At 30.2% G+C, this 19,766-nt stretch overlaps 1 protein-coding gene across 3 annotated transcripts in view; it reads left to right on the top strand.

The window, feature by feature from the left end:
• The window catches only part of LOC122513905 (protein N-terminal asparagine amidohydrolase), a 41,617-nt gene that overhangs the window by 4,004 nt on the left and 17,847 nt on the right, over nt 1–19,766 (top strand). Inside the window, exons 2-3 of one of the 3 annotated variants that reach the window (XM_043630431.1) lie at nt 9,119–9,123; nt 10,455–10,549. The gene's annotated coding sequence lies outside the window, so the exon portion shown is untranslated. Of the gene's footprint in view, nt 1–5,947; nt 6,650–9,118; nt 9,124–10,441; nt 10,550–19,766 lie in introns of those variants that run through there. The other 2 variants (XM_043630433.1, XM_043630432.1) reach the window with 2 other exon arrangements.

The raw sequence follows: 19,766 nt of genomic DNA, 5'->3' as shown, positions 1-19,766 counted from the left end.
TTAACAGACAGTGTTACATAGTTGCAACACTTAAGGTGTAATTATTATCCACGCTTAAGTAACCACTACTCAAACTGTAAGTTAACTCTCGTGAGTGCTACGAACTATGAACGATTTCTATGATTTTCTAAGAACGTTTGTGATATCGTCAAGAAACATTGCACTTCACGTTTTATTACTTTTATCATTATCTTTCCTTAAATTATCTTCTTATTTATTTAATAAAAAAATTCGTGTACTAAGATACTTGAAAAATATCCTAAAATGATTGATAATTCGAAGGAAACGTTAATCGTAATTTAAAAACACCGAGTATATATACATATATAAATAATAAATCGAATTTCCTTTTTCGGAAAGTCACATAAACAAAATTTAATAAAATAACTTTCATAGAGGACAATGACTCAGTTCAACGGTGGATTTCGAAGAGGACGGTGCTCCGATCATATACTCAGTGCTTCTAAATTGCAATATACATTTCTTTCGATTAATTAACAATTATTTTAATATTCTAATGCATTCTCATTATAGTTAAGATTGTTTCAACGCATATACGTTTATTTAAACATTACATACATTTATACGTAATTTGAATATTAATTAATTTCTATTTTACGTTTTATTAGATGAAAATTTTTAATTTTTAATTTTAAAAATTTTTAATTTAAATTACTAGCTTTTCTTGTACATTACTTTTGTAATTATTTAATTCACTTGTTATAAATAATCCTTACAGAGATGAAACTTATTAAATATATAATTAAGATATATTAATTTATTTATTATTACATTTCTATCGCATTTAGAGCTCAATATTCTTTTTTATTTATTTCATTTTATTATTTATCTGATTTCATGAAAAATTACGTTAGAAAATGATTCCTATTTCAGTATTTTCTTTCTGTTTTGTTGTCGTAGTTTTTGTAGTAATAGCGAGAGGAGGTGAAGGAGGAAAAAGAAGAAGAAGTGGAGAAAGAGGAAAGGATTATTTATCTCTTTTTCATATTTCGAGAATATAGAAACGGGGAAAAGCCATATGCGTGGGAAAGTGGTCGAGTATAGTATGTCTGATGTTAGTCTCGAGTAAAAGGAGAATACGAGGATATCGGTTTTAATATAATCCTAGATCGTGCACTACGGTTAAGTACCTTCCGATTAAAGTCCACCGCCTTTGTGAAAGTGTACAGTTATGTTTTAACACACAAACACACACATACATACACATACATAGACATACATAGACATATCACCGGGACGTGCTCTTTATGCTCTCTTCGTCTGAACATAATCGAGAGAAATAGTATAAAATGGATTATAGAAAAGTAGAACAAAGTTGATTTTATATATCGATAAAATCGATTGAAATTAAAGATTAAAATCAGTTCTTTTTTATATATATATATATGTGTGAATAATAAATTAACATTATTTTGTTTATAATAATTTAAATATGAATACTTGTTAAATACGTTTTTGTTTGAAATTAAAGATTAAAATCAGTTCTTTTTTTTATATATATATATGTGAATAATAAATTAACATTCTTTTGTTTATAATAATTTAAATACGAATACTTGTTAAATACGTTTTTGTTTGATTCCCATAAAAATTGTATTAAAGTTCGAAATATGTTAGAAATATTTTCTCTGTGTTCCGATTTATCTTGGAATAAATATAATTTTTTCGATAGGAGGGTATATCGTTTTATTTTGTATTATTAAAATATTAATAATATAAATAATTATAATATAAATATAAATAAAATAAAAATATTAATAATATAAATAAAGGGTTACGGAAGTTAATCATTTGTATTATTATTTTGTAGTAAATTATATAGGTCGTAGTTTAGAAAAATTTGTCCATACGATTGGATTACCTTTTTCTTTAGAAAAGCAAACATTTTCACTCTATACCATTTATTCTTTCACTATTCATAAATTCATAGACATACTAAAGGTGTGTAGTGTTAGTTAAACTAGTATTCAATTAATTTTGGAATTGTTTTAATTTTTACAACCTCCCCTCCCCCAAATATGGGATCCACTATGGGTATCCACACTTTGAGAAACTCTGATATAGGTTTTATTGAATTATTATTAATTATTTTCTATTACTTATTATTATTATTATTATTATTATTATAAGATAACGAGGTAATTCAATGCGAATGTTTGCTTTTTCTTTTTTTTTATTTATTTTACTTTATTATTATTATTTTATTTATAGATATGTGGAGTGATTTCTGAATGCAACGAAATATATCGAAGATGATATTTCGAGATTGTAGAAGATTCAACATCCTTCGATGGTACTTCTCTTTACTTCCTCCCTTCATTCTTTCCTTCCTTCCTTCCTTTTTATTTTTTCTTTTCTTCGCGAAGTTTCTTTCACGATTGTCTGTCTCTACTTCTCGTAAAGCTGAATCATCGTTCTTTCACGATGATCCTCGAACTCAAGCGAATTGTCTGACTGACTTCATAGGTGAACGAACACGTCTTACCTTATTTTCTTCTAAATTTTATCATTCTTCTTATCTCATGTACGGTTTCATTTTGTTTTTTTTTAAATACCCTTTTTCTTTTTTATTTGACTTATTTATTTTTTTTTCTTCTTCTTTTTTTATTTTCATAATAATAAGGATGAAAATCAATATTTTTAATTTAGGTTGCTCGTATACATTTCTATATTGCAAAAGTTATATCCTATAATAATAATAATAAAAATGATATATAATTTATTAGGATAATTAATACATAGTATAATATAATTTAATTATGATTGTGATATGTAAAAATAAGAAAGTATATAATATTAATAATAATATTCTTCACACATACACACATACATACATACATACATACATACACATATATATAATAGATTTATCAAATTTGAATGAATTTAATTAAATGAACATCACGTTTGGTACATTCGAATAGTACCCAAGTCGTTCGATGATACCGTGGATAACGTTAAATGGATAATAATGTGTTAAAATACACATACATGTATACATATACAAACACACACATACACAAAGAAATGTATGTCCGACATCCATGAGAACTTAGATTGCATGGAAGGCAAATATACGGCGGCAAAGGCATTGCTCACGCACACCTCCACAATTTAAGGTGTACTCGTGGTACTCACTCCTCCAACTCACTGATAGCTATATGTGTGTGTGTGTGTGTGTGTGCGTGTACGTTGGAGGAGCCCTGGCAACTGGACTCCCCTGGGGCCCACATAAATCAGAAACTCAGGGTTCTCGAGCTTAGCTTCGAACGTACGATGACCGAGAAATTTAGATGCACCGGGTGTCCTCAAAATTATTCACCCGTTAAGCCCCAACCATTATCTATCAAAGATATTATTTCTTTTTTTTTGTTTGTTTTGTTTTTTAATTCGTACATCTAACGTTCAATTTGATAAATTTAATATTGTTTAGCATTTAACTCTATTTAGATAAATGTAATCCAATGCGTTTATTCAAAATGAATAACAATTTACTACGGACACTGTTATTGCACGATATTTAAATAATTATATTTATTAGATATTTATATTGAAAACGTTTCGTTGCCTTTAATAGAATATTCGATAATTGTTAATTAAATAAAATAAATGAAAGAATCGAGAGAGAGAGAGAGAGAGGATTTGATAGTTGGAATTGTTTTTTAATTTTTCGATTTACCGGCAAGGTGCACGAAAACATTAAATGTGCAATTTGCTTCTTTTTTTGGTTTGTTTCTTCTTTTTTCATTTTCTTTCTCTTTTGTTTTCAATTTTATGCTTGATCAAACTTGAAAGAAAGCAACTTCTTCTTATCTCGATCGATACTCTCGATCTCGATTGCACGAACGGCGGACTGTACTGAAACATCGCTTTCTAACAAGCAAGAGTGTTTACTCTCCCTTTATTTATCTCTTTTAATCCCCTCGTTTGATATAAAAATAACATTAACTTCACCATAAAAAAAAAAAAAAACAAAAAAGAAACAATAATTAATAATTAATTCGAATAATAAGTGATCATTCGTACGATAGCATTAAATGCATTTGCGAAAAATAGATTCCCTTTCTTGAAATGAAAATGTATTTTTCATTATAAAGATCATTGATATAATCGATTGAAATTGATTAATTTATTCACTTATTCATTTATATTTTACACTAAATTTTTCTATTATTTATTATTAAAAATCTAAAATTTGTATTTAATTTTTCTTTTCTTTAAATTTACATTTATCTTTGTACTCTTACACAATAAATCGTGTATAAATATATTTAAAATAATAATAATAATAATAATAATAATTAATAACGAAGAAAATATAACAATAACGATATAAATTATATAAAAGATTCGTTTCTTCTCGGAAGATCCTCCTAGTTGGTCGTGTGCTGCAGTTGCGCTGCACGTTTCGAGTTAGTCTTTGTGTACTGCAACGAGATGTACATGCATACATTCATATACACATATACACACATATAACTACACATATACATATATACATATATATATAGTATCGAGACGATTCTCTTTCTCTCTCGTACACATACACCCATACACACACCCCCATATACACACACACAGATAACATGCATATACCTAACTCTTTCTTTTTCTCTCACACACGTACACATACACGTATACTTTCTCTCTCTCTCTCTCTCTCTTTCTACACATATACACATACGTATATGTTCATATATTCTTTTTCTCTCTTATAGAGCTTTATATGGGGATACACATAGAGATATACACAAAGCATATAACACAGAAGTAGAAAAAGTCGATGCACGCACACAAGTTGAACCACCGCATTCCATGAGTGGAACAACCGGTACACCGTACAGTGATTCTCAACTCGAACATTTTACCAATACTTTATCTTCTATCTCTTTCTTTCTTTCTCTCTTTCTTTTACTTTCTTACCTTTTTTCCTATTTTTTTTCTCTTTCTCTCTTCCTTTCTTTCTTTCTTTCTTTCTTTCTTTCCGTGTGGCTTATGTTAACTTAGGATGCGGATGCTACGAACGGGATGATATCGTTATGCAATAGGAGAGAAAGAGAAAGAAAGAGAGAGAGAGAGAGAGAGAGAGAGAGATGGGACCAGTTGGTGGTGGTGGATCTTTGAATTCGAAGAAGATCAGACCTTCCGGGTTTCTATCTTTCTCTTTCTCTTTATTTCTATCTCTCTTCTCGTTCTATTCGTTTTACTATCATTTTCATTCTTATCTTTATTCTCTATCTTCTTCTTCTTCTACTTCTAATTCTTTTTCTCTTCATTATAATATTTGTTCATTCTTATTTTTGTACTTCTGTTATTTCTCTATACTAGTTGTTTTCTTCGTTTCACTTATCATTCACATTCTTATCTTGATTTCTTTCTTTCTCTCTATCTCTTCTGGTCATCTTCATTCTCTCTCTCTCTCTCTCTCTCTCTCTCTCGTTCGTTTACTACTCGCTTTTTTAATGTATTCCTTTTCTTTTTCTTTTTTTTTCTTTTTTTTTTTTTTATTATCTATCCACGTCATTATTCACATTATTATATTTCTTCTATCCTTCTCTATCCTCTTCCTCTCCTTCTCATCATTTTACTATCATTTTATTGCATGCACTCGTGCATCGTGCATAGATTTTTTTTTTTCTTTTTTTTTTTAATTCGTTTCTATCCTGCTCTCATAATTCAATTTTATAGGACAATCCTTTTTCTTCTGTTTTTTGTATGCGACTAGAGAAAAAGAAAAAGAAAAAAGGGGGCAAGGGGACACCCCCCTTCCCCAAGAAAGAACGTCACGTCGTCGAACGAGTTTTTCTTATTCTTGCAAAAAGAAGAGAAACGAAAAAAAGAAAATTAATCACGTGTTTTTTTTGCGTCTTTTCCCTTTTTATTTTCTCGTATCGCTTTATACCCTTCTCCTCCTCCTCCCCCACCCACCCCCCTCGTTAAGTTAACTCTCTTAGCGTCACTCGAGCGTAAAATCACCGTGCTCGCATTGCTAATTTAATCGTCCTCCGTCCTCGGTACAATCGTCACGATCTACAAATTGCCATAAATAAAATCGTCTAGTGTAAAGAAATAATATTACAAGATTAGATAATTATTGATATTTCAAAAAATAAAAAAAATAAAAGAACAAGAACAAAAACGCGACATTGCAAAACCCCCATAATAAAAGTACAAACGTTTCTAATTTCAAAGTTGTGTCAGAGTTGCATCGCACGAAATTAATACGTAGAGGCTTAATTGGGGTGGTGGTGGTGGTGGGAGGGAGGGGGAAAATAAATAAATAAATAAAAATTACATACATACATACATACCGTGTGTTGTAATTCGAAGTCATTGCATTAACGTTGTACGAAATTAATGAGAAAAAATATTACACGTAATACGTTTGACGAGCGTGTATAATTTTTCTAATTGTAAATTATGCGATATTGTTTAAAAAATAAATAAAAAGGAATATTATTAGTCGAAAGAAAGTTTTAACGAAGATGTTAGTTATTTACAAGTGTGTGTGTATGTGTGCGTACAAATTCACATTTAAATATCAACGAATAGGAAGAAACTATTGGAATGCATTGTCTCGAGAAATTGCAAAGCAAATTGGCCGAACCAGATAATTTAGAAAGTTGTCGTAAGTTCATACCTATAAACATAAATATATTCCCTCTCCTCCCTTCCTCCACACACACACATTCATTGAAACATTCACAGATAAGAAGCAAACAGAGAATGTCGAAATTGTCTAGAATAAGCTAAGGTAAAAGGTCGATGAGGTAGAAAGAAAATTGGCAAGGAAAACGTTCGCGTTAATTGAGCTTAGAAAAGATAGATAGGATAGATAGTTACAACGAAATATACAATGTGTTCCATTTAAATCGATCCCCATGATATATCTATCCCATATATTCCAATTAAAAACAATGATTCTCATGAATATAATTATTTTTATATTCGTAAAGATTCTAATAGCTTTTTTCCCCTTTTTTATTTTGACAAAGAAGAATAACAAATTATAATATATCAACAAGTATAATCAAAAACGTGTGATTCCCTAAAAAAAAAAATAACTAACTTTCATATACGATCTGTATGATTTTATTAATTAAAAAAAAAAAAAAGAGAAACACATTATAAATGTTTAGTTAGGTGGTTCGTTTTGAAATGTATTATATAAAAAATTATAATTAAAAAAAACAAAAATATAAATATAAATTTAATTATAAAATATATTTATAATTTATATTATAAAAAAAAATATCTAAAATATAAATTTAATTAAATATATTTATAATATATATTAAAAAAAAATATATAAATATAAATAATTTATAAAATATATTTATAATTATATATTATAAAAAAAAATATATAAATATAAATTTAATTATAAAATATATTTATAATTATATATATATATTTATAATTATAAATTTAATTATAGGTATAAATTTAATTTGAAATAATACATGTTGTTGCTAGGAACAATAGTTTTCTATGATAATCGTGTAACTTGATAAAAGTTAGACACCCCGTATATATAGGTAGAAATGTCCATGTGTATCTATCGTCTATGCTTTTGTATTGTGATACATGTGTATGTGTATGTGTGTATTTACTTGCATAGTGCATTGGAGATTTATGCATTAGGAAGCATTGTTGCCCGAGAACGGTGCATCGTTGCATAACGTTGCTGCTGCTGCTGCTCTATGCACCGTACGAGTAAACGATAATCAAGTGTCTATTTCTAATGTCGAGTTTTATTATTAGATTTATCGAAATATTCTTCAACTAAACCTCTTTTAGTTTTTCTCCAATCTGTTTTTTTTTTTTTATCGATTAAACGATATCTTCTTTTTTTTTTCTTTCGTTTAGGATTCTTTTAAAAAAGAGAAAAAATAGAAACAAAAAGAATTATTTCATACAAGTTATTAGATTTATTCAAATTTATCTGTACACGATGTTGATTATTAATTTTCAAAATGGTTATTCGTAAAATTAAAATTAAAATCTTTCGATCGATTAGTTTATTTGGGTGGTGAGAGTGGGGGGGGAGGGACTGGGGGTTGTTAATGAAAGTTTGTTCTTTGAGAGAGGATTTTTTATTTATATCTATTATAATTATATTTAATCTTTATACACCTCTCTGTGTAATATTATTCTTTTGAATAATATGAATGAAAAAAGGAAAAAAAAGGAAAAAAAAAGAAGGAAAGTACAAATATATTTTGTTAAAAATTGTCAACAAGATGATACTACGTTTTTGAATAGGGTTGCTTTGTTTTCTTATTATAATTAATCGAAGAGAAATGGGAAAAAATTTGTCAATAAAAAAAAAAGTACACACACACACACAAAAATAGAAAAAATAGAAAGAAAAGGATAAGAAAGAAAGGGGAAGAAAAAAAAGGGCATCGATAAAAAGAAATACGAGTCATGGCGAGACGAGCGTAGGTACGAGGACGCGTAAAAACAATCGGAGGATGTCGTACCCCATAAATATGTAGAAGAGAAGCTTTGAACGGCCACTGTATGCAAATTCAGTTTGCCTCTGCTAGTTGCTGCCGTTGGTTTCTCCTCTTGCTGCTGCTGCTGCTGTTGCTGTTACTGCTGCTGATGCATATATCTCTCTTTCTCTTTCTATTTTGTATACGATCACCCGGTAGATTCCGTGTCACGAGAAGGATAAGAAGAAGAAGAAGAAAATAAAATAAATAAATAGGAAAAGGGTTGTTCACCGGTGGGGAAGGCAGGGTGGGGGTAGACAAGATTTTTTATTATTTTATTTCATAGAAATAAGAATGGGGGAGGGGGGTTGAATTGATATATTTTGTAAGAAATGTGATAAATACTTTTTTAATGTATTTTAAGGTTTTTTAAGGAAGGTAGGGTGGGGGTAGGTAAGATTTTTTTATGGTTTTTTTTATTTTATTCATATAATACGAATGGGGAAGGGGGGTTGAATTGAGATATTTTGTAAGAAATGTGATAAATACTTTTTAAGGTATTTTAAGGTTTTTTTAAGAAAGGTAGGGTGGGAGTAGGCAAGATTTTTTTTATGGTTTTTTTATTATTTTATTTCATAGAAATACGAATGGGGGAGGGGGAGTTGAATTGATATATTTTATAAGAAATGTGATAATACTTTTTTAAGGTATTTTAAGGTTTTTTAAGGAAGGTAGGGTGGGGGTAGGCAAGATTTTTTTTATGGTTTTTTTATTATTTTATTTCATAGAAATACGAATGGGGGAGGGGGGTTGAATTGAGATATTTTGTAAGAAATGTGATAAATACTTTTCGTTTGTTTTTTTTTCTTTTTTAATCAAATGTTTATATCAGGTACGATATAAGATGAAGAATTAAAAAGAAAATAATTGTTGAAATATCTGTCATAATAAAATTGAAATTGATATTAATAGTCTTGTTTTTATATGTTTCGTTGGTTAAAAAATGACGTCAAAGATTTTCTAAGATTTAAATATAAAAAAAAAATATATATACATATAATTATAACGTCGGTAATATGACATACTTTTATTTGTTATCTTTGTCGCGTTGTGTGAAAAATAATTAATTATCGTTGAAATGAAATACGATAATAGAAAATGAGAAAAAGGAAATTTTGTAAAAATATCTGAGTAATAAAAAAAAAAAAAAAAAATAACACGCATAATTTAACGCGTCGTTAGGTAAAGTAATAAAATCATGATAATATGATGCAAAACGTAGTCACGTGTCAGTGGTTTAAGAACTATTAATATTCGATCATTAGTATACCCACTAAAGAAATATATGTAAACGTAATATAATATGCAAAAATATTATCGACAACAAAAAAAAAATCTATATTGTTAGTATAGCACGAACAGCAGCAACACAGCTGCTATTTCCTTTATAAATACTTCAACTCTAAACTATAAAAAAAAAGGGAGGAAATGAATATGGGTGAATTGTTTGAACCCGCCGGATTGAAAAGGTTTCGACTTCCGTTCGAAAATAAATGATTTCCTTTTATCGTTTTTATTTAGATAAAACAAGAAATAAATAAATAAATAAATAAATATGTGTATTTGTGTGTACGTGTGTGTATAAATAAGATAAGGGAAATAATAAATAAATTCCACCGGTTGAAATTTTATTCTCTCGTTTGCAATTTATAATCATTGTTTTTATTTGCATTCTACCATGTATATAAAAAAATATTACCATCAAAAATATTACTTCGTTTGTATTATTTCATTTTTATACGAGGCGGGAGAAATATTTTTCAAGTCAATCTCTTTTTTTTACGAGATAATATTATTTTATTCGTTTGCTCTTTGTTTCGTTCTTTTCTTTTATTTTTTTTTTCTTTTTATCTTCATCATTTTACCTGCTATGCGACGAAATAAGAACGGATAATAATGCAATTGAAATTTTGTTGCAGGGGGAGAAGGAAGGAAGGAAGGGGGAAGGAAGGAGTGGTGAAAGATATTTTAGAAATGGCGGAAGGCACGTGTCCATTTTATTGAAGAGAATTACGATAAGCTGCAAGGTAAGTCTTTCGAAATGATTATAACAATAATATAATAATTATTATTATATTCATATATTCTTAATATTATTTTTGTAATTATTTCATATTTAACCATTTTTTATTTTATCTAATCAACCTTCTTATTTATTATTTGTATTTTTCTTCATATCTCATAATATTCACATTTATTTGACTCGTCTAAAACCGATTCGCGTCACGAACGCATATATGCGCCCAATTTATCCTTACCCCATTTATCCATCAGAGTTCGCACATGCGTTTAATTTTTTCTAGGCCTATCATCATCATCATCATTATCATAGTCATCATAGTCATCATCATCATCATCAAAGCACGTGTAACATGCGTCAATTTCATACGGGTGAATGAGTGATGAGGGTGGGGGGAGGCTGGGGGGTGGCGATCAGTAAGAAAAAAAGGAAACATTTAGCGATACGAATAGATTATTCCATTTGTCGTACTCGATGCAAACGAGTTTTAAAAAGAAAATAAACTTTTCCATAAATATTTATCTATCTATCTTGGAGTCGTAAAACTTATGCGTCACCCGTTATCTTAGCCGACGCTTATTATACGGTTTATCATCTCTTTCTCTCTTTCTTTCTCTCTTTCTCTTTTAGTTCGACGAGGGAAAAGCTATAAATTTAATAGTTCTTGGTATCGAGGGGTGGGGTTTTGGTAGGGGTAGGGGTAGGAGTAGGAGTAGGAGTAGGGGTGGGGGTACGTATAAGGGTGAAAAAGAAAAGCAGAACTACTTTGCTGGTATTAAAACCAAAATCGATCCTCGAGAAAGATCGGACTCCCAACGTTTCTAACTCTCCAACCGATTTTTTTTTCTTAGTTTTTTTTTTTTTTTTGGTTATTCCTCTCTCTTTCTCTCTTCTTCCTGTTCTCAAAAACGATTCGAAGAATAATCTTATCGGGTACTCGGGAACCCATATATTTATTAACGATCGTTAAGATCGCCTTTGAGAAGAGAAAATAATGAATGTCCGACCCTTTCTAACGGGTGGCATCAATTTTTATGGAATATACGCGAGTTTATTATTCCGTTCGGGAAAAAAAAACAAATGAATGAAAAAAGAGAGAGAGAGAGAGAGATAAAAATTGTATCCGTCGATTAAAAAAAACACCATAGAATTATATGTGTCAAGATAACGATAAGATTTTATGATCCTCTTTACCCCTCCCCCTCAGTTCCCTTTTAATCTTCTTTTCTTCCTAATTGTAGCATTTCAAATTTTGATGATTTTCAAAAGATCTATTCGTTATAAACTATTATTATTTTTCTTCTTCTTCTTCTTATTATTATTTTTTTTAATATTTCATGTAATTTAATTAATAATATAATATTATATAAAATACGTTAAATTCTTGTTGTACGTGTAATATAGTTGGTCACAAGAATGTTTTCATATTGACTTTTATTTTTTAATATTTATTTATTTATTAATATATTTTTGTTAGAACGCGTAATATCGTCGAATTTCTTAGATTTTTCTTTTTATATATATTTTTAATAATGATAGATGTGTTCGAAGAAGTATGCCGATGAAATTTCATTTAACGTTTGGTATTTCTTTTCCCTCTATTTTTTCTCTTTTCCTATTTCGTATAAATGTTCCGTTCTGTGACTTATTGAAAATTTACGAACAACTAAGGTCCTGGTAGAAGAAATTACAGGAATTCACTGTGAGCGGAATACGAGTGTGCTCGATAAATGATTCACGAGACAGGACTATTCTTTGATACTCGATTTGACCATTCTTCTTTTCTTATTTCTCTTCGTGTATATATATATATGTGTGTGTATGTCTCTGTGTGTGTGTATGTACCTTTTATTAGGGTCTGTGTATCCCTTATTGTTAGTAGTATCTTTCTACACGCGTGGGAGTTCTGTGTATTTGCGTTCGTGTATTTCTGAACGAATGAAAAGAGATAAAAGTATATATATAGAAAGAACAAAAATAGAAGAGAGTAGAAGGGAAAGGGTAAAAAGGATGAACGAGACCAGGATTATGGCGGATAAAGGCATTATTGTCGATTGTTCTTTCATTTTACAGTAGAATCATCATCCATGATCTTCCTCGTGTACTCGGCGTACGAATTATTTTTTTCCGCTATTACAAAATTCGTGATATTTTAATACAATTATTATTCTTTTGCAATTCTATTTAGATAATTGAATTGAATTGAAATTTCATTAGAATTAGCAAGAAAAGAAACATTGTTTACATCGATATCATATGTTTTTTATATTATAATTTTTCCTTTCAAAAGTATTTAATACTTTTCATCGTAAAAGATTTATGCAAAAAGTTTGATTTTAAATGAGTACACCCTGTATATATAACCGAGGTGAGAGCCAGAAAGATCTCTCGTCCAGGCAAGCGGTATAACGAAGGCGTCCTTCTACGAGTCACGTATTGCATGTCATAAATCGAACCTGATTGGCCAATAAAAGCGAACCGATCTCTTCCGATTGGTCCCTCTATCGCCCACGTGCTCCACTAATGAACACGTGACTTTTTTCTAATTACTCCACGGCCAATCACCATTCGAGCGCTTTTTCTATTCTTCTTAAAAGCGCGCGATTTTTACGGTTTTTCTTCGTTCTCATTTGGTGTGTTATAAATTTATTTAATCGTCTTCATATATCTTTACAATTTTCTATTTTATTTTGTCCGAATAATATTTAATACCTGTGTAGTCGTAATTTTTTATATATTATTTTAATACGCTTGTTGAATTATCTAAAAAAAAAAGAAGAAAGTAAAAATGCAATGTAAAAAAAAATTAGAAAAAAAATCGCGTCAAAGTTTGCGTTTATACGTGTTTGTACGCGTGACGGGGGAGGTGGTGGGTGGTGGTGGGTGACGTCGACCCCGTATTATCAATTCTCAACTGAACTCGTTCGATTTTCTTCTCACGTTTTCTCCTTTTCTTCGATTCCTCGTATTCCGCGTAAACATAGTTCGATCAATCGGTCAATAATTTATAACTTTTTCTTCGATCGCGACACGTCGGAGTCATAAAATTTTCCACAAATAACACGAGCAACTTGACAGTAAACGATTATGCGCTAGATTATATTGCACAATTCCTTTTTCTCCTCGTATATATTTTTCTATTTATTTTCTTTTTAACCATTATCAATTGTTTCAACACACTGTCTTCTTCCTTCTATTTTCGATAACGATTCCATTAGTTTCCTTTTTATTTTTTATTTTATCGAATATCATCATTTCCATCTAATTGCAAACATTGGAAGCCCGTGCACTAATTAGATGAATCATTTGTTAATTAGAAAGAAAAATTGTTTAATAACTCATCGATATTTATTAATCAATTACTTTCTCCCGTGTGTATTTTAAGAAAAATCGAATTATTATTTTACTTTTGTATTAAATATAAATTCTCTCCTAAAAAAACGATATATTGTTATCTTCAGATAATCGATAATGCAGATTAAAGGAACGAACAATTATATTATTACTTTTGTATTTCTTCGAATTTCTATGTTAATATCATTGCAATAATTAAAACAAAACGGATTCTATCGTAGGATTTGTATTTTTTATAATCGGAAGAAGAGAGAGGGAGAAGGAGGGTGGGAGGAAAAATTATCTTTACAAATATTATTTGTTATTCGTAATTTGTTAAATGTAAATATTCTTAATAAGAGAAATAAATGTCTTGAAAGATGAAGATAAGATAAGAAGATGTTAATCAATGAACGATGGATGCGTATAATATTACTACTACTACTACTACTACTAAAGATATTTTAATGTACGCTCGTGTCTCTATAATTATACTTCGAAACATAATCGCTTAGGGCCTTTAACATCAAGGATATCATACACGATGTATGTATATTTCATTCTCGTGATTCTGCGGCCTGATTACTCGCTCGATTCGAGATCCATATCTGGTGGTAATTAGGCATCTAATTAAGCCGAACAATTAATCATCGTGCACGTGTGTGTGTGTGTGTGTAGCACGCGTATCGCACCTATAATCCTATCTATATATCATCTACATATATATGTGTGTGTGTGTGTGTGCGCGTTTATACGTGGGTGTTTCCCCGTGTATAATAAACATACGTTTCATTTCTTTTTCAATTGAATTATTTAAAAAAAAAAAAAAACAATCCAATTTGCGAATTGTAGAAATTGTAATTGAATTTTCGTACGTTCAAATAAAATATTCCGATCGGATTTATTTATTTGTTTATATATTTATTTATTTATTTATTTGTTTTATATATGCAATTATCATTCGTTTGAAAATATTTGTTCGTATATTTATTTCATTTTTTTTTGGTCAAAAAATTTATTATTATTATAATATTTGTTAAACGCAAAATAATAAAAAAACAAACATACATTTCTTTCATAAGAAATCCAGCGAAATCGAATGGGAGGGGGAGGGGTTCTACCTTCGAAGTCTTCAAGGAAATTACCCGATCATTAGAACGCACATACACACACATACGCACACACACACAGACAAAGAAAAAGAAAGAGATAGAGAAAGAAAGGGTGGAAGGGTGGAAGGAAGAAAGGGATAGTCGCGCGGGCCTTTTGCACACTTAAATAAATAACCGCGTGTGTAATTACGCGTGCCTAACTTGCATCATATACTTACACGCTTACACACATACACATACAGACCCATATACTCGTATGAAAGGAAAATAAAAAGGAAAGGATAGAAACCAAGAGAAAGAGATAGAAAGACATAAAACTTCACGTACATACTTGCAAACACACATATACATACATATACACGTACTCACGTATGTGTGTACTCATATGAAAGAGAAAAAAAAATAGAGAAAGATAGAAGAATTCAATACACACACATAGAGACCAATATATGTATAGGTGTATGTGTGTGTTCATATGATAGAGAAATAGAAGAAGATGAAACCACGCACACATATATATAATCACGTACGTATATATATATACACAGACACACATACACGAATATATAAATGTGTATAATACTCGTAGGAAAGAGAAAGAGAGATGGAAATAAAGAAGGGACGGGCTCTTGGCGTGCATTCTGCGAGTAATCGTTAGAGAAACGTAGGAGAAGAAGAAGAAGAAAGATAAAAAAAAGAAAAGAAAAAAAGGAAAGTGGGAACCGATAAAGGGTTTCTGGAATGCCGGTACTAAATTATGTTCCTTTAAAGGAATGAACATTGGAGAGATAAGCCTGTCGTTTCGTCGCTGTCGCTTATACGCTACCTCTAATACTAACTTTACTCACTCTTTTCTTCCCTTATTTTCTAACTCTAATTAAAGTAATTGGTATTCTCTAAAAAAAAAGAGAAAAAAAACAAAATGATCAATTGAACGATTCGAATTGTTCGTTTGTTTCTTATTCTTTTTTTTATTTATTTCTTTTTATTAATTCTCGCGTGCGTCCCGATACAATTAACAAGATTGTTTTGTTGTATCGATTTTATATATCAAACGTATCGAATCGATAGTTTCTAATCTTTAATAATTATTAATAATAAGTAGAGAAATATTCGTTTCGTTTCTTGACGCGCAAACTTGCACGAAGTGTTTTGAAATTAATTAAAAAATTCAAATCTAATCAATGTAACATTGACCCCCCCCCCATACACACACATACACATGGCAAATAGATAATATTGAAATAATTGTAATTGTTAATGAATTGTTTTCAATGAAATGGCTAATATAAATGAAATTAATAAAACGTAGGAAAATTAGTAACGAGGACGAGTAGCAATTATTCGCAAGATACGATGCAACGTTTAAAAATCCAAACCAAAGGGTGATCATTTTCAGTATTTTCCATGCGTGAATATAAGTTAACGTTTATTTATTTATTATTAAAAAAAAGGAAAGAAAAAAAAGCAAAATTCCTCTCGTTAACTTATTGGCCAAACATTAATTGGAATTAAAGTAATATACTTTTGTTGGTCACTGTACGTCTATGAAGATGTTCCTTGTATTCGATTCATTACTTCTATAGTGATCACCATCCTCTCTTTATTACTTCTGACGATCAGGCTTCTTCTAGGAGTATGAATAAAATTAGCTGGATCCGGTTTCCACGGCTTTATCGTTTAACGCTTCTTCTTTTTCTTATTTCTCCTTTTTTATTTACCTTCGTCCATTTCTCTCTCACTTTCTCCCTCCCCCCTCCCTTCTCCACCACCCTTTCCCTTTTTTTAGCTTATCACACGTTGAGTATTATACAGGAAGTACCGGATACGTAAACAAAAATTTGTGCGTTTGCGCGCGTAAGCATAATTCAATATTCGCCATTTTGTTTAGAGAGAGACCCGGAGTGGGGGAAATTGAATGGAGCGGTAGTGGGGGTAGTAAGGATTGATATCAAAGGTAATAACTCTTTTCATTTGGCAAGCAGTACCGGTTAATTACGTAAAACTATCGTTAACTTTTCGATAATTTCAATGATTTATCTTCAATATTTTCTCGATAAATCGGATCGATTAATCATCCCGTTGGTGTAACGTTGGTAGATCCTTTAATTTTAGATTCAACTTCCAATAAATATTTTTAATTACTGTGTATTTCTTTTGGGATATTAATTAATTGTTTCATTAATTCGTTTGGTATTTCGATAAATTATGATAAGAAAGAGAGAGAAATAAGAAAAATAATTATATATGCGAACATTGATTGATTATTATTATTATTATTATTATGCTCACCATCAGATATTTTAATATCCGTGCATTCGTATTATAAATAAAAATAATTTAATTGATAACCGTGTTGTGTTTAGAATAATTTTGATATTTAATTATCATTTAAAAAAATTGTAATAATATAATTGACGATGATAAATTTATACTAAAAAAAAATTAAAAATTTGTTTATGTTAAATAAATAGTTTTCTCTTTTCAATAATAAACAATTCGAGTACTCGCGGATATATTTTATTAGTAGAAATACGTATATTCGATAGATCGATATTAAGGATTTAGCGAACACCCGTTAGATAAATCGAAATCGCGTTTCGTTACTTTTTTTCAAACTTGTATATACCCGTAACTCGTGAACGGGCGAGCTTTCAATAATTTACGGCTTAGGTTTATACATGTACAGGGTGTTCCTATAAAAAGTTCATTCAATCAAGCTGACGTGTAATAATTTTTTCCAAAAAAAAAAAAAAAAAGAAAAGAATAAAAAAGAAAGGAAAATAAAAGAAAATACAATTGAAAAATTCAGGCTCAATGAAATACGGATGTAAAAAATTTGTATATGTTAAAATTTAGTATGCTAGGTAATAGATAAATCATTGATTGACAATTCAGTAGACAAGTGAGTCATTGATAAACGTATAAATCATTGATGAATTTAAATGCTACTCATCGTTTATTCTAATAATCGTTTATTCATCATTCAATGAACTTTTAATTGGACAATAATGGAATCAAAGAAAGAAAGAAAGAAAGAAAGAAAGAAAGTTAGTTGACTACCTTCGGCTAGGTACGGCTACCTTTGACTCGTCGGAATTCTTCGGTTAACAATAAGATTGCAAAGTTTTCATTTCTTAAAGCACATTTAAGGGGCGGGTTAACGGGGCAGATAGGTGAGAAAGAGAAAATTAGAAATAAAGGGGGAATGTAATTAAACGAAGGTGGCTTGGAATTTCTCGTAATTACAGAAAGATGCGTGCAACTCTTGCTTGGATGCTGTTGTTGACCGGTTCATAGAACTGTTGTTCAAGAAAACAAAAAAAAAGAGATAAAGCATACTTAATAATCTATTGGGTCGCCCGAAATATTTTCCCGTCGAGTGTTTCAGAAATTCTAATACATTTACAACAAAATTATAAATACGTGAACTTTCCGAGCGATGAACACAAACCTATCTGATTATTTCAAATATAAATAATAAATCGTACATCGATCGTTAGTTTCTAGTGGATAGTGGATCGAAAAGTTTCGAACCTCGATATTAACAAATTTATTTATTTATTTATTTATTTATTTATTTTCTTAGGCTCATGATTTTTCAACCTATACCACCCACATATTGGGGGATCAATTTCCTTTTCCCATACAAATTATTGCACACCGAATAGCATGATTTTATTAATATAAAAATAAGATATTATGTGTTGGTACAGATTATTAAAAAAAAAAAAAAAGTAAAAGAAATTGCACCCTTGCTTGCATCCAAAAAGAAATATTTTGTTCGAACGGGTCCTACAATAATGTTCCATATTTTTCGTATCATTCTGTTAGAGAAAATAATTGTCGGGAAAAACCAATATAGTATTGAGTTTTGACGAAGTTAATCGAAATATAAAAATGGAAGTGCCTCACCCACCCTGTATATATCCCGAGGGCGAGCAAGCAAGCAAGCAAGCAAGCGAGCAAGCGAGCAAGCACGGAGAGCTCTTAGAAGGCCAATAATTAAGGTAATGGCTACTTTTCAAGTGGATTTCCGTGTGGCTCGATCCTCTCGCGCAGCCTCCACCTCCACACCCCCTTCATCCACCTTCATCCACCTCCATCTCCTCCTCTGGATTCTCTTACTCTGCCGATTACGGTCACGAAGGGCTCCGCCAGTTTCCACTCCTCTTCTTCTCTCTCTTCTCTTCACTTCACTTCACTTCTTCTTTACTTACCTTATTTTTCTCTTCTCTGCTCTGCTCTCTCTCTCTTCTGTTCTGTTCTGTTCTTTTTTGTTCCGTTTCTTCCCACCCCCACCCTCTATATAACCTCCCACCATTTCATATCATCCCTACGTCTTTCATATATACACCATGGTAATGTTGTATCTTCTCTTTTCATAGCCGGTTCTGTCTTTATACCGTGTCTCGACCATATCCGTCTTCTCTTCTTCTTCTTCTCTTCGTTTTTTTTATTTTTTTCTTACTTTTCTTTTTCTTATTCCTATGCTTCTTACTTTTACTCTTCTTCTTCTTCTCTTCTTTTCTTAGATCTCTTCATTTTATTCTATTATAGTATTGGGTTGGTAACTAAGTGATCCTTCCCTCTTTAAAAGTAGGAATGAAAGTTGGAAGGGTTAAGGAAGGGATGCTTTTTTTTTTTGATAAACGAAACATTTCTTTTTACAATTACTTTTTTAATTTTTCAATTCTTCTTCTTCTTCTTCTTCTTCTTTTTAAAAACGTTTTCTTATATTTCTTCTTTAATTATTTTATTTTCTTTTTACAATTACTT

This window comes from Polistes fuscatus, unplaced genomic scaffold, assembly GCF_010416935.1.
Source record: "Polistes fuscatus isolate 324 unplaced genomic scaffold, CU_Pfus_HIC Scaffold13, whole genome shotgun sequence".
Lineage (NCBI taxonomy): Eukaryota > Metazoa > Arthropoda > Insecta > Hymenoptera > Vespidae > Polistes > Polistes fuscatus.
The sequence above is the reverse complement of the archived record's forward strand: the minus strand, read 5'-3'. Positions and strand labels throughout refer to the sequence as shown.